Source organism: Meriones unguiculatus, chromosome 8 (assembly GCF_030254825.1).
Source record: "Meriones unguiculatus strain TT.TT164.6M chromosome 8, Bangor_MerUng_6.1, whole genome shotgun sequence".
Taxonomy (NCBI): domain Eukaryota; kingdom Metazoa; phylum Chordata; class Mammalia; order Rodentia; family Muridae; genus Meriones; species Meriones unguiculatus.
The window spans coordinates 78,745,242-78,769,911 of NC_083356.1; the positions used below are offsets into that span (position 1 = coordinate 78,745,242).

Consider the following 24,670-nt stretch of genomic DNA (forward strand, 5'->3'; position numbering starts at 1 on the left):
TAAAGAGGCCATAAATTTGGTAGGGAGCAGTCTATGTGTAGGGGAACATGACAGGGTTTGGAACATGACACGGACAAAGAATGATGTTAAGTATTTTAATTAAATTATTAGAAAGATCCATGGAATGGCACTTTTTAGGGTTGTTTTGGGGGGGGAGGTTGATTTTTTTTTAATCAGATAATATTTGAGTTTCTCACATCAGTTTTTCTCATTTTAGGAGAGACTCCTTCCCTCAATGGGTACATGCTAATGAACTAGAAAAAGAGTATACTGATGACAGTGCCCTTTGCCTTAGCCCATGGATTGGGAAAGGATCTTCACCAACCCTACATCTGACAGAGTATCCAAAATATATAAAGAACTAAAGAAGTTAAAAAGCAACAAATCAAGTAATCCAATTAAAAAATGGGGTACAGAGATAAACAGAATTTTCAATAGAAGAATGGCAGAGAAACACTTAAAGAGATGCTCTACATCCTTAGTCATCAGGGAGATGCAAATCAAAACATCCCTGAGATTTCACCTTACACCCATCAGAATGGCTAAGATCAAAAACTCAAGTGACAACATATGCCGGAGAGGATGTGGAGAAAGGGGACCCCTCCTTCACTGTTGGTGGGAATGTAAACTTGTACAACCACTTTGGAAATCAATCTGGCGCTTTCTCAGACAATTAGGAATACTGCTTCCTCAAGATCCAGCTATACCACTCCCAGGCATATATCCAAAATACACTCAAGTATACAACAAGGACATTTGCTCAGCCATGTTCATAGCAGATTTATTTGTAATAGGCAGAATCTGAAAACAACCTAGATGTTCCTCAACTGAGGAATGGATACAGAAATTGTGGTACATTTACACAACGCAATACTACTCAGCTATTAAAAACCAGGAAATTATGAAATTTGCAGGCAAATGGTGGGAACTAGAAAAGATCATCCGGAGTCAGGTATCCCAGAAGCAGAAAGACACACAGGGTATATACTCACTTATAAGTGGATATTAGACATATGATATAGGATAAACATACTAAAATCTGTACACCTAAAGAACATAAACAAGAAGGAGGACAATGGATGATCAATCCTCACTCAGAAAGGCAAACAGGATGGATCTCAGAAGAGGGAAAAACAGGAAACAGGACAGGAGCCTACCACAGACTGCCTTTGAAAGATTCTACCCAGCAAGGCATCAAAGCAGATGCTGAAACTCATAGCCAAACTTTGGGCAGAGTGCAGGGAATCTTGTGAAAGAAGGGGGAGATAGGGAGACCTGGAGAGGACAGGAGCTCCACAAGGAGAGCAACAGAACCAAAAAATCTGGGCCCAGGGGTCTTTTCTGAGACTGATACTCTAACCAAGGACCATGCATGGAGATAACCTAGAACTCCTGCACAGATGTAGCCCATGGCAGCTCAGTCTCCAAGTGGGTTTCCCAGTATGGGGAACAGGGACTGTCTCTGATATGAACTCAGTGGCTGGCTCTTAAATCACCTTCCCCTGATTGGGGAGCCGCCTTAGCAGGCCATAGAGGAAGACAATGCAGCCAGTCCTGATGAGACCTGATAGGCTAGGGTCAGATGGAATGGGAGGAGGATCTCCCTTATCAGTGGATTTGGGAAGGGGTATAGAAGGAGATGAGGGAGGGTGGGATTGGGAGGTAATGAGGAAGGGGCCTACAGCTGGGATACAAAATGACAAACTGTAATTCATAAAAAAATAATTAATTAAAAAAGCTCCACCATATTAACAAACTGAAAGAAAAAAACCACATGATAATCTCCCTAGATGCTGAAAAAGCATTTGACAAAATCCAACATCCATTCATGTTTAAAGTATTGGAGAGATCATGGATACAAGGCACATATCTAAACATAGTAAAGGCGATATACAGCAAGCCTATAGCCAACATCAAACTAAAGGGAGAGAAACTTAAAGCAATCCCACTGAAATCAAGGACAAGACAAGGCTGCCCACTCTCTCCATATCTCTTCAACATAGTGCTGGAAGTCCTTGCTAGAGCAATAAGACAGTTGAAGGAAATCAAGGGGATACAGATTGGAAAAGAAGAAGTCAAATTATCACTATTTGCAGATGATATGATAGTATACATGAGTGACCCCAAAAACTCTACCAGGGAACTCCTACAGCTGATAAACACCTTCATCAAAGTGGCCGGATACAAAATTAACTCAAAAAAACCAGTAGCACTCCTGTATACAAAAGACAAAAGGGCTGAGAAAGAAATTAGGGAAACAACACCCTTTACAATAGCCACAAATGACATAAAGTACCTTGGTGTAACCCTAACCATGCAAGTCAAAGACTTGTATGAAAAAAATTTCAAGTCTCTGAAGAAAGAATTAGAAGAAGATATGAGAAGATGGAAATATCTCCCATGCTCATGGCTTGGCAGGATTAACATAGTAAAAATGGCCATCTTACCAAAAGCAATCTACAGATTTAATGCAATTCCCATCAAATTGCCAACACAATTCTTTACAGACCTGGAAAGAAAAATTCTCAACTTCGTATGGAATAACAAGAAACCCAGAATTGCTAAAACAATCCTCTACAATAAAAGATCTTCTGGAGGTATCTCCATCCCTGATATCAAGCTGTACTATAGAGCAACAGTTATAAAAACTGCATGGTACTGCCATAGAAACAGAATGGTGGGTCAATGGAACCGAACAGAAGACCCAGAAATAAACCCACACACGTATGGACACCTGATTTTTGACAAAGATGCCAAAACCATACAATGGAAAAAAGATAACATCTTCAACAAATGGTGCTGGTTTAACTGGATGTCTACATGTTGAAAAATGCAAATAGATCCCTACTTATCACCCTGCACAAAACTGAAGTCCAAGTGGATCAAAGACCTCAACATAAAACCAGACACATTAAATCGGCTAGAAAAAAAAGTGGGGAATACCCTAGAAGATTTCTGATTTCAACTTGAAAGTTAGTGACAGGTAGAGTCAGATTTTTAATTTTTTTTAATTTTATTTTTTTTATTAGTTACATTTTGTTAGCTCTGTGTCCCAGCTGTATCCCGCTCCCTCATTCCCTCCCCAACCCCACACTCCCTCCCTGGTCTCCTTCCTGCCCCTTTCCAAGTCCACTGATAGGGGAGGACTTCCTCCCCTTTCATTTGACCCTGTTTTATCAGGTATCTTCAGGGCTGGCTGCAAAGTTCTCCTCTGTGGCCTAACAGGACTGCTCCTCCCCTGTGGGGGTGGGGAGGTCAAAGAGCCTGCCTTTGAGATCCTGTTAGAAATAGTCCTTGTTCCCCTTACTTTGGAAAACTCAAATTTTTTATTTTAATTTTATTTTTAATTACACTTTATTTACTTTTTATCCCCTCTCTAGTTCCATCCCTCCCCACTTCCCAATCCCTCCCTTCCTCCCTTTTCTCCATGCATGCTCCTCCCCAAGTCCACTGGTAGGGGAGGTTTTCTTTTTCTTCCTTCTGATCTTAGTCTGTTAGGTCTCATCAGGAGTGGCTGCATTGTCTTCTTCTGTGGCCTAGTAAGGCTGCTCCCCACTCAGGAGGAGGTGATCAAAGAACAGGCCAATCAGTTCATGTCAGAAGCAATTCCTGTTCCCATTACTATGGAACCCACTTGGACACTGAACTGCCATGGGCTACATCTGTGCAGAGGTTCTAGGTTATCTCCATGCATGGTACTTGGTTGGAGTATGAATCTCAGGAAAGACCCCTGTGCTCAAATTTTTGGCTCTGGTGCTCTTCTTGTGGAGTTCCTGTCCTCTCCAGATCTTACTATTTCCCACTTCTTTCATAAGATTCTATTCTTCCCAAAGTTTGGCCATAAGTCTCCATATCTGCTTTGATAGTTTGCAGGGCAGAGCCTTTCAGAGGCCCTCTGTGGGAGGCTCCTAACGTGTTTCCTGTTTTCTTCTTCTTCTGATGTCCATTCTCCTTGCCTTTCATGATGGGGATTAAGCATTTTAGCCAGAGTCCTCCCTCTAGATTAGTTTCTTTAGGTGTGCAGATTTTAGTAGGTTTATCCTATATTATATGTCTATATTAGCGAGTATATACCGTGTGTGTCTTTCTGCTTCTGGGATAGCTAAAGTCTAAGTGGATCAGAGACCTCAGCATAAAACCATTAAATCGGTTAGAAGAAAAAGTGGGGAAGAGTCTTGAACTTATTGGTACAGTAGACAACTTCCTGAACAGAACACCAACAGCATAGGCTCTAAGAGCAACAATCAATAAATGGGACCTCATGTAACTGAAAAGCTTCTGTAAAGCAAAGGACACCATCATCAAAACAAAACGAATGCCTACAGATTGGGAAAGAATCTTCACAAACCCTCTATCTGACAGAGGGCTAATATCCAGTATATATAAAGAACTAAAGAAGCAGAAAAGCAACAAACCAAGTAATCCAGTTAAAAAATGGGAACAGAGCTAAACAGAATTCTCGATAGAGGAATATCGAATGGCAGAGAAACACTTAAAGAAATGCTCAACGTCATTAGCCATTAGGGAAATGCAAATCAAAACGACCCTGAGATTTCACCTTACACCTATCAGAATGGCTAAGATCAAAAACTAAAGTGACAACACATGCTGGAGAGATTGTGGAGAAAGGGGAACCCTCCTCCATTGCTGGTGGGAATGTAAACTTGTACAACCACTTTGGGAATCAATCTGGTGCTTTCTCAAACAATTAGGAATACTGCTTCTCATTTTACTCAGCAATGAAAAATAAGGAAATTATGAAATTTGCAGGTAAGTGGTGGGACCTGGAAAGGATCATCCTGAGTGAGTTGTCCTAGAAGCAAAAAGACACACACGGTATATACTCACTCATATAGACATACAACATAGGACAAACCCACTAAAATCTGTGCATCTAAAGAAACTAAGCAAGAGAGAGGACCCTAACTAAAACAGTCAATCCCCATCCTGAAAGGCAAAGAGGATGGACATCAGAAGAAGAAGAAAACAGGAAACAACCTAGGAACCTTCTACAGAAGGCTTCTGAAAGCCAGAGAAGAAAGCAGGAAACAAACTAGGAACCTACCACAGAGGGCCTCTGAAAGCCTCTGCCCTACAGACTATCAAAGCAGAGGCTGAGCCTGATGGGCAACTGTTGGGAAGAGTGAATGGAATTTTATGTAAGAAGTGGGAAATAGTAAGAGCTGGAGAGGACAGGGTCTCCACAAGGAGAGCAACAGAACAAGAAAATTTGAACACAGGGAACTTCCCAGAGACTCATACTCCAACCAAGGACTATTCATGGAGATAACCTAGAACCCCTGCACAGATGTAGCCCATGGCAGTTCAGTGTCCAAGTGGGTTACATAGTAATGGGAAGAGGGACTGCCTCTGACATAATCTGATTGGCCTGCTCTTTGATCACCTCCCCCTGTGGGGGGAACAGCTTTACCAGGCCACAGGAGAGGACAATGCAGCCACTTTTGATGAGAACTGATAGACTAAGATCAGAAAGGAGAGGAGAACCTCACCTATCAGTGGACTTAGGGAGTGGCATGCATGCAGAAAGGGGAGGGAGGGTGGGATCGGGAGGGGAGGAGGGAGGGGCTTATGGGGGGATACAAAATGAATAAAATGTAATTAATAAAAAATAAAAAAAAAAGATCCAGCCATACCACTCCTAGGCATATATCCAAAGACTTGCTCAAGTACACAATAAGGACATTTGCTCAACCATGTTTGCAGCAGCTTTATTCGTAATAGCCAGAACCTGGAAACAACCCAGATGCCCCTCAACTGAAGAATGGATACAGAAATTGTGGTACAGCTACACAATGGAATACTACTCAGCAATGAAAAACAAGGAAATCATGAAATTTGCAGGTAAATGGTGGGAACTGGATAAAGTCAGATTTTTAAGTCCATAAGTCAGGGGTGTTTGTCTAAATGCATTAAAAATGTGTTACCTTGTAAATGTGAAGATAGCAAGTGAATGCTTTCATCGCCTTAGATCACAAAAAGCATCACTTCACTGAGCTGCATCTTTTTCTCAGTGCCTGTCACATTCCCTGACATGTACTCTCTTTCGCTTGTCTGGACTTTGTTGTCCTCAGCTGGCTCATCTAAGTACATTAGGCCAGTGCTTCTCACCTTCCTAATGCTGAGACCCTTTAAGATGGCTCCTTGTGACCCCTCAACCATAGAATTATTTTTGTTGTTACTCCATAACTGTAATTTTGCTAGAGTCATGGATTGTAATGTAAATATCTGTGTTTTCCAATGGCCTTAGGTGACCCCTGTGAAAGGCCCCTTTGACAGCGCCCCAAAAGGGTGGCAACCAACAAGAACCACTGCTTTAGACCATCTTTCGTCAATGGTACACATCTATAAAACGGAAGCTGTGAAGAGTTTTAAAACCTTGCGTATTCCAGTATTCATTCTTTTGTTGTCATTTGCTCTAGTGTCTTTCTGTGTCAGTGGGGGTAGCTCAGACAGATGTATAGTGATACAATTACTCTCTCAAGCTAGAACAACACAGATACCAACATGGGGGTGGAGATGAGGATGGAAGAGAGAAGGCAATACTGGAGAAATATGAACTGTCTTTCTTAATGAAGATAGGGCAAATACTTACGGTCTTTAAGAAATGGGCTATCATACACTGTTATACAAAATAAGCTGTTATTTAATGCTAATTAAAATAAAAATGTAGGAGCAATATGTTCAGTTTCTTTCAAGCAAACCAAACTGTATTTTAAAAACATAATGAGTCTATTACTCACAATCAGCAGGGGTTGTCCCGTCCCACGGGGCAAGTTGAGCAGGGTTACCTGAAGGAGGGAGTGGGAATGATAGGGACAGAGACGAGGAATGGAGTCAAGACAGGATTCTGATCAAGATTCGTTTACTCAACAGTTGGATAGCATTTTTTTAAAGCAAAAAACCACAAGCAACTTCCTCAAAGCAAAAACTACATCAGTCAGTGAAAATTTGCCCAACAGTTCACTTGCAGAAGACTTTCCTATTCAAGAACAGACTATGGTAAGAGCATCTGTTTCTGTCAGGTCTCTGTGAGACTAACTTCCAGACTATATGCTAAAAATAAGGTCAAGAAGTAAAATTTCAGCTGGAGAGATGGCTCAGTGGTTAAGAGCACCATCTGCTCTTTTGAAACGACCTGGGTTCAATTCCCAGCACCCAATTCACAACGGTCTGTAATGCCAGTTCTAAGGCATCTGACACCTTCACACTAATGCACATAAAATAAAATAATTTTTTTTAAAAAAAAGAAGTAAAATTCCAGAAGCTGACTCTTCAAGGAGTTGACATCTTCTTAGCTGATGTCAAAGATTCATCCCTGGACTGTTTGTATTTTTTGTGTCAACATTGTTCTCATCAGATTCTGAGCCCTGTGGATCCCATTCCAGGATGCTGGAAAGAGAGAGAGTGGGGAAGAGGAGGGTGAAGGAGAGATAAGGGAAAGATGGATGTTGAGGAGAGATATAAAGAGACCCACACAAAGAGTGCTAGAAACTTTAAGTCAAAGAACTCAGAAAATCTGGAAAAAGAGAAAAAAAAAAGAATCTCTAAAAAAAGACACATAAGTATTTCGGGTTCCTCGCTGAGAGTAACTGGAGCTGTGAGGGAGGGAATGGTCTTGTGGTCCTGTTTATCTTTCACTCCCCTCTGACTAAAGAACTAGTGACATATTGCATCTCTTCACTGCATTGTTAGAATATGAATAAGGATATCTTTAGGGTTTATTGATCCGAATTTGATTTCACTCTTTTTATTTCTGATTTTTAACCACACACACACAAAAAAATCATTTTCGTTGTATTTATAAGGAAATTTGACATTTAAAATCAGACCTGGCATTTGGTAATGTGGAAGCTATCATGGAGGCTCCTTAAAGTGCTGAAAACGTATCTACCACATGACCTAGTTAGAGTGCCCTTGAGCATAGAACTAAAGGATGTTATATACTGCTCCAGAGAAAGCTGTTCACCCACGTCCAGTGCTGCTGTATTCACAACAGCCAATGGGTGCAAACAGCCTTGAGGTCTACGAACTGATGAGCAGAGAACAAAAATGATGTGCATTTACACGATGAAATGCTACTCAGCTGCTAAGAAAAAAATCAGATTATGAAAATTTCAGGTAAATGCCTGGAGCTGTAAACAATCACTGTGAGGTGAGAACACTTCTCAACTCTCCTCAGAGAAACTTCTCCCTGTAGTCGACAGCAATGAGCAGAGAGACACATAACTCATCAGCATGCAGAAAGCAAAACAAGGTGCTCAGCCTTGAGTCGGACATTCACGACACACCCCTCCACAGAGACCGTAACAAGCAGAGGGGGTAGATGACTTCAAGAAAGCGCCGTCTAGATTCAACAGGGCGTTTGTCAGTTGAACGTAGAGAGACTGAGATGAGGCAGCGTGCACATGATGCGCACAAGCCCAAACTAGAGAAAATCCTATCCTAGAGAAGGGAAGGTAGACGTGTAGCCTAGTAGAATTCGACAGCTTCTAGGATATGCAGAATCATCTTCCTAAATAACGTGACCCGTGGAAGGCCGACCACACGCTAGGCCAAGCTCTAATCCCAAGACTAGCTCGCAACGCAATCTGAGCTCAACAGGGAAAAAGGAAATAACCACAAAGTTGGGCAGGGAAGGGGGGGGGGGGAGGGAGTTGTAAGCAGAGGAATCAGGAGAGAGAGATGTTCAAAGTGCACTGCATGAGATTCTCAAAGAATTCATAGAAGTATTTTTAAAGCCAAATATATTGTTAAAATTTTTATTGGCGAAACTCTCCAAGACGATGGCACTGTGTCTGAGTATCGCTGTACCGGAGTAGCAGCAGATCAAAGACTTCAGATCAAGTGAGTGGCCTGGCTGCTGACTCGACCAACGTCTGTGTTTCCAGGCTGAGAAGAGGCATCCCACCCGAGGACAAGTCCCAGATAAATGGGACATGGTCCCAGCCTCTGGTCCACAGTTCTATGGTCCCCCTGTGCAGAATAAGAGCATACAGGCTCCCCATGTAAGGTGCTGGAGCCAGCAGAGTCTGAGCAGCAGGAGCAGTGTCTGCAGGGCTAGCGAGCAGCCATGCGCTGGCTCTGAAATGCCACCATCCATCTCTCTCTCACCATCCGCCATCTCCTCTCTCCAGTGCTTCCCTACTCCTGCCATTCTGGGGATGACTCCAGAGTCTAGAAACCTGCAGATGTAGCCTGCAGTTCATGGCTCTACTTGTCTTGAGGAGACCTGCAAGACCTCACAGGGTCACACAGGTTAGAGACCCATGCCCTGTTTTCATGCTTATAGTTCCGGCTGGGACAGAACCAGCAGAGAAGAGCTCTCTAGGCTACTTGAGGAGATCCAGCCCCAGCCCACAACCTAGGACTCCTCTCACATGCCTGAGAAGTCCAGCGGGTTCCAGGAACAATCAGGCAACTCCAGGGACAACCAGATGGCTAAAGGCCAGCATAAGAACACAATCAACAAAAACCAGGGCAATATGGCAGCAAGCTCTGGATATTCTAACACAGCAGAAACACAGGAAAATGACCTTAAATCTACACTAATGAAGATGGTAGAGGCCTTTAGAGAGGAAACAAATACTGCAAACACACACACACAGAAAAATACAGTCAAACAAATAGAGGCCTTTAAAAAGGAAACTAATTATGAATTACTGGAAAACACAATCAAACAGGTGAAGAAAATGAATGAAACTGTTCAAGACCTAAAAATGAAAATAAAATCAATAAAGAAAATACAAACAGAGGAAATTGGGGAAATAGAAACTTAGGGAAGACAACAGGAACCACAGAGGTAAGCATCAGCAACAGAATACAAGGGATGGAGGCAAGAATCTCAGGCATAGAAGATACAATTAAAGAAATCAATACATCTGTCAAGGAAAATATTAAATCTAAGAAATTCCTGACACAAAACATCCAAGAAATCAAGGATACCATGGGAAAAAAAAAGAAACCCAAAAATAGTAGGAATAGAAGAAAGAGGAGATTCCCAGCTCCAAGGATCAGAAAATATTTTCAAGAAAAATCATAGAAGAAAATTTCCCTAACCTACAGAAAGAGATGCCTTTAAACACACAAGAGATTTACAGAACACCAAATAGATTAGACCAGAAAAAAATTCCTCATACCACATAATAATAAAAAACTTAAATGTACAGAACAAAAATAATTTTAAAAACTACATGAAAAAAAGGACAATCTCATATCATATAAAAGCAGTCCTATCAGAATCACATCTGACTTTTTATTTTTTTAATAATTTTTATTTTTTTATATTAATCACAGGTTATTTACTTTGTATCCTAGCAGTAGCCCCCTTCCTCATTCCCTCCCAATCCCACCTTCCCTCCCTCATCTCCTCCCTGCCCCTTTCCAAGTCCACTGATAGGGGAGGTCCTCCTCCCCTTCCATCTGACCCTAGCCTATCAGGTATCTTCAGGACTGGCTGCAAAGTCCTCCTCTGTGGCCTAGCAAGGCTGCTCCTCCCTTGAGGGGGGAGGTCAAAGAGCCAGCCATTGAGTTCATGTCAGAACTTACTAGGGTACCTACTTGGATACTAAGCTACCATGGGCTACATTTGAGCAGGGGTTCTAGGTTATATCCATCCATGGTCCTTGGTTGGAGAAAACAGTCTCATAGAAGACCCCTGTGCCCTGATATATTTGGTCCTTGTGGAGCTCCTGTCCTTTCCAGGTCATACTAGCTCCCCATTCTTTCATATGATTCCCTGCACTCTGCTGAAGGCTTGGTTATGAGTCTCAGCATCTGCTTTGATACACTGCTAAGTAGAGTCTTTCAGAGGCCCTCTGTGGTAGGCTCCTGTCCTGTTACTTGTTTTCTCCTACTTCCAATGTCCATCCCATTTGTCTTTTTAATGAGGATTGATCATCTTACCCTGGGTCCTCTTTCTTGTTTATCTTCTTTAGGTGTGTAGATTTTAGTATGTTTATCCTGGGTTATAGATCTAGGACCAATTATAAGTGAGTATATATTGTGTGTGTCTTTCTGCTCTTGGGATACCTCACTCAGGATGATCTTTTCCAGATCCCACCATTTTTAATGGGGACTGTAAAAGCAAGAAGGGTCTGGGAAGATGTCTTGCAAACCCTAAGAGAACATAGATGTAAGCCCAGACTATTATACCCAGCAAAGCATTCAATCATCATAGATGAAGAAAACAAGATATTCCACAACAAAACCAAATTTAAGCAATGCACAAAACCAGCCCTACAGAAGATGCTAGAAGGAAAACTCCAACCCAATGAGGTTAACTACACCCAAGAAAACACAAGATATAAATAACATCAGTACAGCAAAACAAACAAACAAACAAACAAACAAAAAGACAAGCACACAAACACACCACCACCACCAATGGCATCACAATAAAAGGAAATAACAATCATTAGTCATTAATATCTCTCAACATCAATGAACTCAATTCACTAATTAAAAAAAACAAACAAACAGGCTAACAGAATGGATTTATAAACAGGATCCAACATTCTACAGCATACTAGAAATACACCTCAGCAACAAATCTATTACCTCAGAGTAAAGGGATGGAAAAAGGTTTTCCAAGCAAATAGATCCAAGAAGCAAGCTGGAGTAGCCATCCTAATATCTAATAAAATAGACTTTCAATCAAACTTTATCAAAAGAGACGGGGAAGGACACTTCACTTTCATCAAAGGAAAAGTTCACTAAGATGACATCTCAATCCTGAGTATCTATGCCGCAAATACAAGGACACTCATGTTTGTAAAAGAAACATTACTAAAGCTTAAATCACACATTGACCCCCACCATTAATAGTGGGAGATACCAACACCATCATCAAGACAGAAACAAAACAGAGAAATAATGAAACTCACAGATGCCATGGATCTCATAGATACCTATAGAACTTTTCACCCAAACAGAAAAGAATATACCTTCTTCACAACACCTTATGGAACCTTCTCCAAAACTGACCATGCTGAGAAAGAAATTAGGGAAGCAATAGACTTTTCACAATAGACACAAATAATATAAAGTATCTTGGCGTAACTAGCCAGGCAAGTGAAAAACATGTATGGCAAGAACTTCAAGTCTCTGAAGAAAGAAATTGAAGAAGATAGCAAAAGATGTTGAGATCTCCTATACTCATGGATTGGTAGAATTAACACAGTAAAATGGCCATCCTGCTAAAAGCAACCTGCAGATTCAATGCAATTCCCATGAAAATACCAACATAATTTTTTACAGGCCTTGAAAGAACAATTGTCAACTTCATATGGAAAAACAAAAAACCCAGAATAGCAAAGTCAATCCTGTACAATAAAAAAAAAATTTCTAGAGGAATCTCCATCCCTGACTTCAAGCTATATTACAAAATAATAAGAATAAAAGCTGCATGATGTTGGCATAGAAATAGACTGCTTGATCAATGGAATCAAATCAAAGATCCAGACACAAAACCACACACCTATGCGCATTTAATTTTTGACAAAGGAGCCAAATCATACAACAGAAAAGAAGAAAGCATCTTCAACAAATGGTTCTGGTTTAACTGGATGTCTCCATGTAGAAAATGCAAATAGATCCAAATTTATCGCACAAAACTCAAGTTCAAAGGCCTCAGCATAACAGCATAAACAGTACATCTACTTATCACACAAAACTCAAGTCCAAGTGGATAAAAGGCCTCAACATAACAGCAGATACACTACATCTATTAGAAGAAAAAGTGGGGAAGAGCCTTGAACTCATTGGCACAGGAGACAACTTCCTGAACAGAACACCAACAGCTCAGACTCTAAGATCAACAATTAATAAATGGGACCTCTTGAATCTGAAAAGCTTCTGTAAGGCAAAGAACACTGTCAATAGAACAAAACAGCAGCCTACAGATTGGGAAAAGATCTTTATCAATCCTACATCTGATAAAGGGCTAATATCCAAAATATATAAAGAACTCAAGAAATTAAACACCAACAAAAGAAATAAAAAAATTACAGGCAAATGGTGGGAACTAGAAAAGATCATCTTGAGTGAGGTATCCCAGAAGCAGAAAGACACGCATGGTATATATTCACTTATAAGTGGATAATAGACATATAATGTAGGATAAACATAGTAAATTAAAATCTGTACACCTAAAGAAACTAAAAAAAAAAAAAAAAAAGGAGGACTGTGGGTAAGATGTTCAATCCTCACTCAGAAAAGCAAATGAGATGGACATCGGAAGAAGGAGAAAACAGGGAACAGGAAAGGAGCCTGCCACAGAGGGTCTCTGAAAGACTTTACCCAGCAAGGTATCAAAGTAGATGCTGAGACTCATAGCCAAACTTTAGGCAGAGTTCATGGATTCTTATGAAAGAAAGGAAAGATAAAAGACCTAGAAGGGTCAGAAGCTCCACAAGGAGAGCAACAGATCCAAAAGCTATGGGCCCAGGGGTCTTTCCTGAGACTGATACTCCAACCAAGGACCATACATGGAGATAACATAGAACCCCTACAACCCCTGCACAGATGTAGCCCATGGCAGCTCAGTCTCCAAGTGAGTTCCCTAGTAATGGGAACAGGGACTGTCTCTGACATGAACTCAGTGGCTGGCTCTTAGATCACCTTCCCCTGATGGGGGAGCAGCCTTACCAGGCCACAGAGGAAGACAATGCAGCCAGTCCTAATGAGACCTGATAGTCTAGGGTTAGAAGGAAGAGGAGGAGGACCAGACCCAGAAAGACACACAGGGTATGTACTCACTCTAAGAGGATTTTATCCGTATAATAAGGATAAACATACTTCAATTCACAGATCCAAAGATAATAAGTAACAAGGAGGACCCGAGGGAGGATGCTTCAGTCTCACTCAGGAGGGGAAACAGAATAGACAGCAGAAGTGGTTGAAGAGAGGGAACAGGGAGGAGGAGGAGCGAAGAGAGAAAAGAAAGTGGTAATCATTCCCCGGAAGAACCTGGGGGAGGGGGCAGAGGGCCTGTAGGGAAGTGAGAAACCGTGGGTGGAGGCATCTCTGTGACAAGCTGGAGACCTAAAACAGGGCAGGCTTCTGGGAGAATATGGAGGTGACTCTATCTGAGCCTCCTAGTAGGAGGGGTCATGGAGACTGAAGAGGACACCCTCTAACCAGAAAGGACTTAGTGTAGGAGGGGAACACCAACCCACCCACAAAATCTTCAACCCAAAATTTACCCCGCCTACAAGATGTGCAGGGATAAAGTTAGAGTAGAGATTGAGGGAATGTCCAACCAGTGCCCAACCCAAGACCCACCCAAAGGGACAGAGCCAATCCCTGACACTATCAATGATACCCTGTTATGTTCACAGACAGAAGCCCAGCATAGGTGTCCTCTAAGAGGCTCCACCCAGCAGCAGATTGAAGCAGATGCTGAGACTCACAGCCAGACATTGGGAGAAGGATGGGGAGTCTAGTGGCAAAGTGGGGGAAAGGATAGAAGGACCTGGAGGTGTCAGGCACTCCACAAGAACACCAACAGAGCCAACTAACCAGAGCCCCAGAGTGGCTTGCAGACACTGAAGCACCCAACCTAGGACCATCCAAGGACTGGACTTACACTCCCCACACAGATGTAGCCAATGGACAGCTTGGGCCTCATGCGGGTTCCCTAGTAAGGGGAGCTGGGGCTTTTTCCAACATGGACTCTATTGCCTGCTTTTTGATCACTTCCTTCTGGCGTGGCTGCCTAGCCAAGCCACAAGGGAAGAGGACATGATCAGTCTTGATGTGACTTGATAACCTGGGGTAAGTTGCCAAGATGCTCCCCATTTCTGAGGAATAGGGGAGAGGGGAAGGGACAAGAAGGTGAGAGTGGGATTGGGAGGAGGGGGGCTAATATCAGGTTGTAAAGTAAATACATAAATAATTTTAAAAATATTGGCATTGAGGTTGCATCGTTAGAAATTATATAGACATAGACATGATGGTAGATAGATAATAGAGTCATGAAAGATTCATTTTCATTATAGCACTTAAGTTACAATTTGAAAATATTTCAAAATAATAGAAAGAAGTTTCAGTCAGAAACATTACAATATTAATGAGTTGGTAATGAATTTACAATTCTGTTTTTTCACAAGCCTTATGGAAATAGGATTTACACACATTAGCCTGTAACTCAGCAGAGTTTTGCTAAACTCTTATCAGAGAAGCTTTTCCTAGCAATCTATGCTAATTAAGAAAGAGATCCAAGGTTAGACAACATGTGGAGAGTGGGGGATTTTGTAGCATTCATCCCTAAATGTAATGTCTTCATCTTTGCAGAAGAGGAGCTGGAAATATTGTAAGAGCCTGAGGTGGTCAATGACTCAAAGAAAACAGTGTCTTCCATACACAATGATACACATTTGGACTCACGGGGTCTCTGACAGCACATACAAGACCTACATAGTTAAAATCAGACAGAAGTCCCACCACTAAGAAGGGGAAGTGGACATAAGGTACCACCCCCACCCCAGAAGCTATTTGCCGTTGATACCTGCTGGGAAAGGGAAAATCAGTTTTCTTCAACAGAATGTGACCAGGTATATTATCCACACCCTAGGGCAGGTCCCAAGCTCAGAACTAGCTGGCTAACACAAAACAGACTTCATACTTTGGTTTGGTTTGATTTTTTTGTTTTGTTTTGTGTTGTTTGTTTTTTGTTTTGTTTTGTATTGTATTGTTAATTTTGATTTTCTTTCTTTTACTTTGTTTTGATTTTTTAATTTTTTTCTTTTTTATTATTATTATTATTCATTACAATGTATTCACTTTGTATCCCAGCTTTAGACCTCTCTCTCATCTCCTCCCAGTCCCATCATCCCTCTATCTTTCCCCCTTATGTTGCTCCCTTAGTCCACTGATTTGGAAAGTCTTCCTCCCCTACTATCTGACCCTAGACTATCAGGTCTCATCAGGACTGTTTGGATCCTTTTTTTATTGGCCTAGTTAGGCTACCTTGCTAGGGGGAGGTGATGAAAGAGCCAGCTACTGAGTCCATGTCAGAGACAGCTCCTGCCCCCCTTACTAGGGAATCCACAAGGAGACTGATCTGCCTGTGGGCTACATCTGAGCAGGTGGTCTAGATCCTCTCCATGTATGGGCCTTAGTTGATTCACCAGTCTCTGCAGGACCCTCTAAGCCCAGATTTTTATTTTTGTTCTTTTTTTCTTTTTATCTTTTTTTTTCCCCTGAGATAGAGAGAAAGAAAACATGATGTGGTAGGTAAAGAGGCGAGAAGGCCCGGATCTGGGAGAAGATGGGGAGAATAAAGAATAAAAAAAGCAAACAAAAAATAGAATTTATACACAATTTATTCCCATATGATATAGAATTAAATATCTTAGCATATTCACATTGTTATTGAATCCCCATAATCCGTCTTAGGTCATTCCCTGACTTTGGATCTCTTTCCCCTATCTTGGCTGCCTTGTCTGGCCTGTGTGGAAGAGGATTGCTTAGTCTTGCTGTGACTAGAGGTGCCAGGGTGGGTTGGTACCCGTGGGGATACTCTCCTTCTCTGAGAAGAGGGACAAGGAGAAAGGTAGGGGGTGTGTGAGGGTGGTGGGACTGTAAGGAGGTGAGGATCAGGCTGTAAAGTGATTAGATAGATGGATGGATGGATGGATAGATAGAGTAGATAGATAGATAGATAGATAGATAGATAGATAGATAGATAGATAGATAGATAGATAGATGGATAGATGGAAAACATTATATCCATGAGGGGAAAATGGGGTACAGATCTAAACAGAAGTCTCAGTAGAGGAATCTCAAATGGCTGAGAAACAAAGAAATACTCATCATCATTAGCTATCAGGGAAATGTTAATCATTAACTACTTTGAGATTCCATTTTACTCCTGTTAGAAAAGCTAAGTTAAAAAACCAGAAATGAGTGATCATACTGTTGAGGAAGTGGAACAAGGGGAACAACAGCCTTTCATTGCTGGTGGCAGGGTAAGCTTTTACAGCCACTTATGGAAATCAGTGTTACACTTCCTCAGATGGGAATCAAGATCCAGCTATCACACTCTTGGGCAAAGACCCAAAAGATGCTTATCCTACCACAGAGGCACTCACTCAACTATGTTCATTGCTATGAACTCTGTTCACAATAGCTAGAAATTGGAAACAATCTAGATGTTACACAACAGAAGAATGGATAAAGAAAATATGGTACATTTACACAACAGAGTATTACTCAGCTGTTAAAAAAATGACATCGTGAAATTTGGAAGCAAATGTGTGAAACTAGAAAAGGATAATCCCAAGTGAGGTGTCCCAGGCCCAGAAAGACAAATGTGGTATGTGTTCACTTACATGTGCATATTAGCTGTTGAGTCAGTGATAATCAAGCTTCAATCTGTATAACTACAGAGCTTAGGCATAAAGCAAGGGACTAAGGGGGTGACATATAGATCTCTTTAGGAAAGGGAAATACAATAGTTACGAATGGATTAGGAGCTTGAACAAGAGAATCAAGTTGGAAGAGAGAGCAAAGATGAGGATGAGGGAAAGAATATGGGGAAAGGCAGCTAAAACTAAGGACCCTCTGAGAATATGAAAAGTAAATACAATAGAAGTTTCCTAAAATATACACATGCATGAGGATGATCTAAACAATATTGCAGAATCATGAGGGGAGACAGAGCTCCAACTGGCCACTTCTTGTCATCAAAGGAAGCTTCCAGTACTGGGACTTGAGGACATCTAATTGATGGTTGGCATAAAGGGGCCACACAGGAATCCCAAAATCACCCAGACTATTGTCAAGACTATAGACTGCTATCCACAAACTGATAGCAAGGTTTTATTGCTGAAGATAACACGGAATGTGGCGAGGTCAAGCTGGTAGCCTTCACCCCTACATTCTAGCATCTTTGGCAAAGCAAGGTACTGTTGGCATAATATTGCTGTGGACTGTGTACGATTTTTACCCTTATTCATTCAAATGTTTGTTCCTCTATCCCACTATCTGGTTTCAGTCTGGACATGGCACCATGATGTTTGGTCTAAGTATCTTTTGTCTCAAGCTTGTGTAAACATGCCCACCTTTTTTTTTTCACTGTTGTGCCGATAAAACACCAACCAGACAATGCTGAGCACTACAGAGAATAGGATGGGATATCCTGGACCAGTGAAGGGTGGAGAGGGAAAAAGAGAGTGGAGAGAGGCCATGAGACGAGAACCAGAAACATCAGGAGGAATGAACTGGAGCAAGGAATTTTTTTCTTTTTATGCTAGTATGACTGGGAAATTTGGGCCGGGAGGAAGATATACTATCTTGGAGGTTTAGGAGGGAGTAATGATGCTCTATGCTAATTAAATAAATCATAGTCTCCATGTGTCTTTACTTGGGTAAATAGCCGATTAGAGACTAACCACCATTTCTAAGGACATGAATCAACATCAATTGTTAATAATCATTCCACAAGATACTCTACACGCTACTAAAAGAGAAATGTAAGCACCAACCCCCAACCCGGCCACAAATTTTTTGATCTACAATGCTTTCCTGCCTGCAAGACATGCTAGGGCAATGATGACACATAGCTTGTGGAAGTAACCAATGTCTGATTTGACGTAAGGCCCACTCTATGAGTTGGAACCCATATCCAGTACTGCTTGAGTGACCAAGGACCTAAGACTAGATAGCCCAGAGACCTAAGGTAAACCCAAACATTACTTTTCTTATTTAAAAAAAGTAGCAATAAGATGACTCCAATGACATTCTGCTATGCTCATAGATCAGCACCTTGCTCAGCCTTCAGTAGAGAAACTTCCTCCTGCAGCAGATGGGAACAAATACAGAGACAAACAAGCTGGAAGTTATGCAGAGAGTGAGAGACCTTGGAACACTCAACCCTAAACAGGAGGTCTCCATTAAATCCTTTTCCTCAGAGCTTAAGAAACCCCAAGGAACAGGAGGCAGAAAGTGTAAGGGTTAGAGGTGATGGAGAACACCAAGAAAACAGGGCCCTGTAAATCAACTTAGCAAAGCGTATATGAACTCACAGAGATTGAAGTGGAATACACAGCGCCTGCATGGTTCTCACCAGCTCCGTTAGTATATTTCATACCTTCCAGGTTTTGTTTTTCTGGGATTCCTGAGTGTGTGAACGAGTGGGTCTTTTTCTTGTGCCTCCTCTTGGTCTTTTTTTCCTAATGTTTGATTGTTTTGTTCAATTTGGATGTGTTAGTTTTTATTCTATTGTATTTTATTTTCTTATTATCCCTTAGAAGCCTGTTTGTTTTCTAACAAAAGACATAAAAGGGAGTGGATCTGGGTTGGAGGGGAGTAAAGATTAACTGGGAGCATCAGAGGAAGGGAAACTGTAAACAGCATATGTTACATGAGGAAAAATTATTTCAATAAAAGGAAAAGACAGGAATAGGGTAAATCGACTTCTTCTTTTCCTGTATGTATTCTTTTTACTTCTTTCTCTTGTCTTACTGTTCTCGTTATTGTTGTTAGTGAGGACTCTTTATTTAGTTTCTCTTTATTTAGTGTGATGTTGGCTATAGATTTGTCGTAGGTAGCTTTTATTATGTTAAGGCATTCTCCTTTTATTCTACCCTTTCCATGACTTCCGTTGTGAAGGGAAGTTGGGTTTTGGTGAAGAATTTTCCTGACTAATGAGAGGATCATGTAATTTGTGCCTTTGAATCTATTTATTTGACGGATGACATTTATTGATTTACATACATTGTTCCATACATGTGTTTCAGGGATGAAATCAACTTGTTTAAAATGGATGAACTTCTCACATTTTTAGTTGAGATACTTTTTGAGAATTTCACACATGAATACTATATTTACATTATTTCCACCTCTCTCCTCCCCCCTCCAACTAGTCTTGTTCCCCCAACTACCTCTCAAATTCATGACCTTTCTCTGACTCAATTATTATTGTCGTGTATATGTATTTATACATGTAAACATTTCCTACTGACTCCATTTAGCGTTGCTTATATGAACATATATTTAGGGATGAGTACTTGGGATTGGATAACTTATAAAGGAACTCATATGTGAACATTTATTGTCCCTCTCCACATCTCCTGGAGCCTTGTGAGACTTCCTCTTCATTCACACTGACATTTCAGATGGTGTTGTGATTGTGTCAGACTTGTTTACAGCAGCTATTGTTAAGGTTTCAGGGTGCAGCTCCCCTGGGGCTGAGCGCCCATAGTCACACATTCTCTGCATGTGTATGTTCTGGATCTTTGTTATCAGTGACCGTTACTGTGCTCTGTGCTAATGGAGAAGAATGGAACAATTCATTCGCTACAAGCATTTGATGTGATTACCATGAGAGGACACATTGCTGAAATATGAAATTATTAAAACATTCAGAAAGTGTTACCTATTCCCTAATTTAGGCGAAGTTCACTCTTCTGAGTAACACATTTATGATTCACATCAGTTTCTCTCTGTAAGAGAGTGTTTGACAAACTGTCACTAACCCAACGAAAGTTCTTTATACCACTGACTTGATGCCAGTTAACTTACTTTTCTCTGGGCTACACAGTTCACCAAAAAAAAGGATATCTTAAAGAATATTCTCATTTCCAATGAGATGAGATTCTTAGTCAGAAGAGTCTGGAGCCATTCATTCATTCATTCATTTATTCACTTCTTTCCTAACCCAACCAAGAGCTGATAGCAAAAAGTATTCCATGGGAATATGATTCACAGGCATTACTAAGAGAATTTGTCACCCATCTACAGTGTCTGCAGACCAACCCTTGCTTCTCAGGAGGTGCATTGCCATTCCTTGTTTGCCTGAAATCCAGGCTGGGCGCTTCCTGGGAAGCAGTTTCCTAAAAAGCCTCCCAAGAGCTCCCTTAACTTCCTGGTTCCTGAGGCTGTAGATCAGCGGATTCAACATCGGAGAAATGAGTGTGTAGAAGATGGCGACCTGGCGATCCTGGTCTAGATTATAGCTGGACGATGGCTTGAGGTACATGTGAACCAAAGAGCCGAAGAGAAACATCACCACCAGAACGTGAGAGCTACAGGTGGACAGCGCTTTCTGCAGGGCAGCAACTGAGTGCATGTGGGCTATGGCCACGCCTATGCGGACATAGGAGCCAAAAATGAAGAAAAAGGGGCTGACCACCACAGCTACACCCTCAGTGAAGATTAACATCTCGTTGACCACAGGTCGAGTACAGGAGAGCTTCAGCAGAGGAGTGATGTCACAGAAGAAGTGGGTGAGCTGGTTGCCACAGAAGCTTAAACGAGTGACCAACATGCTGTACAGGAGACTGTTCAGGCTGACCACCGCCCACGAGGTCAGTGTTATTCGCAGACAGAGGTTGCGGCTGACAATGGCAGAGTATCTTAAAGGGTCACAGATGGCAACGTAGCGGTCATAGGCCATGGCAGCCAGCAAGTGGACCTCCATACTGCCCACCGCCATAAAGGAAAAGAGCTGAACCATGCAGCGGTTATAGGAAATGGTTCTGTTTACCGAGAGCGTGTGCACCAGCATCTGAGGAACAGTGATGGTTGTCAGAGATATGTCAATCAAGGAGAGCTGGCTGAGGAGGAAATACATGGGGGTCTAAAGCCTGGGGTCTGAGCAAGCAACAAGTACTAGCAGGGTATTGCCCAAAACCGCCGTCAGGTACATGGTGAGCACAACTCCAAAAATAACAGGCTGCAGCTCTGGCCGGCTGGACAAGCCCAACAGCACAAATTCAGTCACTTCTGTCCTGTTTCTAGTGGCCATAAGACATGGTCTACATCACCTTCAAAGAGGGAAGATCAGAGCTGGAAAAGGAGGAGAATGACGTCAAATCTCAACCATATCACAAGTATTTGCATCCCGGATGGGGTAACTGCATGCCTGCTAAAACCTGCACTTGATAATTAAAAATTCTTGATAAACATCTAAAAATACAAACTTTTAGACTTTCATACAGTGTCCCTGCCTCAGATAAGCAACTCTCTGGAGCGAAGATCTTGTTCTAACTTTGAGCATCAGTTTTGTTCTTCTGGCAACTGTGTTCCATTAGATCAACTGAACTTACTTAGGATGTGAGAGGATGTGACTGAGGTAACCGCTGACTTCATTAGTGGCTCTTCTCCCAGGCCCCGCCCAGCACTGTGTTCTCACACCCTTTCAAGTCAAAAATTTCAATACAAATACACCAAGCGTTCTACCAACCTTCCCACGCTGCTGTGTAAATAAAGACATTTGAGGACGCAGCAGGCTCCTGAGAGTATGAGAAAAATCACTGTAGAGTGAATGTAACTGTGGGAGAACACGTACTAAAGGGTCCTCATCCTAAGCTTGCCGACCTCCATGTTTAGTCTCAGCTCTCAAAGGTCCATACTTCTAGACCCTCTGAACAATATGCTGCCAGCTTTTACACACACGTTTGATGCTTGAGTGAAATCAACCTAAGATCTCTTTTAGTCTTCTAAAAAAAAGTTGAGATTTTATCTTTTTTAGAGTATCTCACTCCTCCCCTTTTCTCAGTTTTTAATAATCTTTTTAACGCTTTGATTTTTTTCTTTCATCTATTTTATTTGATGTATTCACAAAACTTGAAATGATGTAACAATGGTAGAGATGTTCTCATCTTTGAATGTCAAGAGTACTTTCATGTTACAAAAATTCATATCTAATGGTAAAACTGTTACTTTTAAATAGTTCTTATCTCAAATCAGTTTTAATATGTTTTTTTTTTCCTAGTCAGTCTTCCATTCCTTTTCTAAGTTTCCACCTGGTATTATTTTAGAATGTTTATCCTATGCATCTCTGAATTCTATAATATTACCTCAGGCAGTATTTTTAGTAATTCCATAGTGAATGAATATGAGAGTGTTTTAACTTAAATGTATATACCCTCTTCTATTCTAAAATAATTTCTCATATTTTTTTAAAATTTTTTCTCTAGTATGTGTTCTAAAATTCTTGATAATTGGTTCTTAAACCTCTTTTTTCAGTATTTCCAGGTATGTCTTGGATTATATTCCTAAAACTGACATTTATTTTGTTTTTGAAATCCTGTTTGTTTTCTCATGAGTTCATTGTTCTATTTCTTCCTTTATTGTTCCATACTATTTTAGTATGGAAACAATTCTGAAAGTGCAGATTTTTTAATTTTTAAAATTTTATTTTAAATTTTTTTCATTAGTGAACACAGTTTTGGTTTCATTGTGGCCTCAGCTACACACCCAAAAGACTGTATCCTACCACAGAGCTACCTGTACATCCAAGCTTACTGCTGTTCTACTCACAGTAGCACACAGGTGGAAACAGTTTAGCTAGCCACAAAAATAAATGGGTAGTAAAAATGTTATATACATTCACAGTTAAATTTTATTTAGCTATAAAGAAAAGTGAAATTGAGAATACATGTCTTTTTATTAACTTATATACCTTGGATGATTGGGTTTCTTCTTGCCATAGTTATGTGGTCTTTTTAAATACTGGTATTTTCTTTTATGCTGCTGGCTTTGTCATTTTTGTGCCTTCATTTGCTTGTTCTAGATAGCTATTGTCAATTTATCATGGTAAAAATTGTTACTCTGTCCCAGGAATGAGAAAGTTTGCTGTCAGAATACAGAAATCTTGCGTTTATTCTACTTATCTTAACTAAAATTGAGGGCTTTCTCTGAGAAATAATGCCCAAATTAATAGCTATAACCTTCTTTTCTTAGAGAAAATATTTCCAGTCTCTATTGGTATAAGATAATAAGCTATTGTGGTCTGAGCTCTAAGGTAGAGGGAGGAGAAGAGTGTCTGTACAGTGCCCAGTCAGTTTATATGGTAGGACGTTCACTTTAGTCAGCATGCGTATTTACAGATTTTGTCCCATTCTCCCTCTTTACTCACCGTCCTCCTGTCCCGGCTGCTTCCAACATAGTCTTTCCCCCAAAGGTAACCTTCTCTTCCACTGCAATCCTTTGCTGGTATAGTTAGGGTGCGGTTATCTCATTGATCCTTTATCTCTTAAAAATCCACGAAGTGTCACATTTGATGATGATTTTTCATTCTTTTTACCTAGCATTGTATTTTTTTTGCCCTTTGTTTCGTTGGGCTCTCTAAAAGCACAGAGAAACACAAATGAAAGATAAACCCAGCCTCAAAGCCACCTCAGCTATGGCTGATCCCTTGAGGAGACTGTCTGCACCACAGGAAACCAGTCCCCAAAAAATTGCATGTGCAAGTCCATTAGGCAGGGACCATTGTCTTGTATAACTTAAAAATCAATTGCCTCTTACAGGCTCAGGTATCTGGGAATGCTTATCTCATCACAAAAATGTTCACATTACTGGGCGGCAGCGTCTTAGGATCTCACTTTTTTTTTTTTTTCAAAGTTCATCCCCATTTGCTCGCTGGGACCTTGGTTTTCCTATCTCTTCTCGTTCATACATTGTCATACCATCTTTCATTAGTGGAAGTTATCTATAAGTAGAAATCGGAATGTTCAAGAAAACTGACATTTTCCAGTGTCTACTCTTTTGTCTTCATTTCCTCCTTTATCTTTCCATGTCAATGAATGTAGCTCAAACTCTGTGTTATCTTCATACAAAGACTCTTTCAAAATAGAGCCACACAAATGTCAACAGGGAGGTGTAGATGGAAGCAAGAGAGAGTGCAAGAAGGAAAAGATATGAG

General features: G+C 41.0%; 1 pseudogene; it reads right to left on the reverse strand.

Moving 5' to 3' along the window:
* Window positions 1–20,749: 20,749 nt before the first annotated feature.
* LOC110560748 (olfactory receptor 1361-like) lies at window positions 20,750–21,769 on the reverse strand (annotated as a pseudogene).
* Between the last annotated feature and the right edge of the window lie 2,901 nt (window positions 21,770–24,670).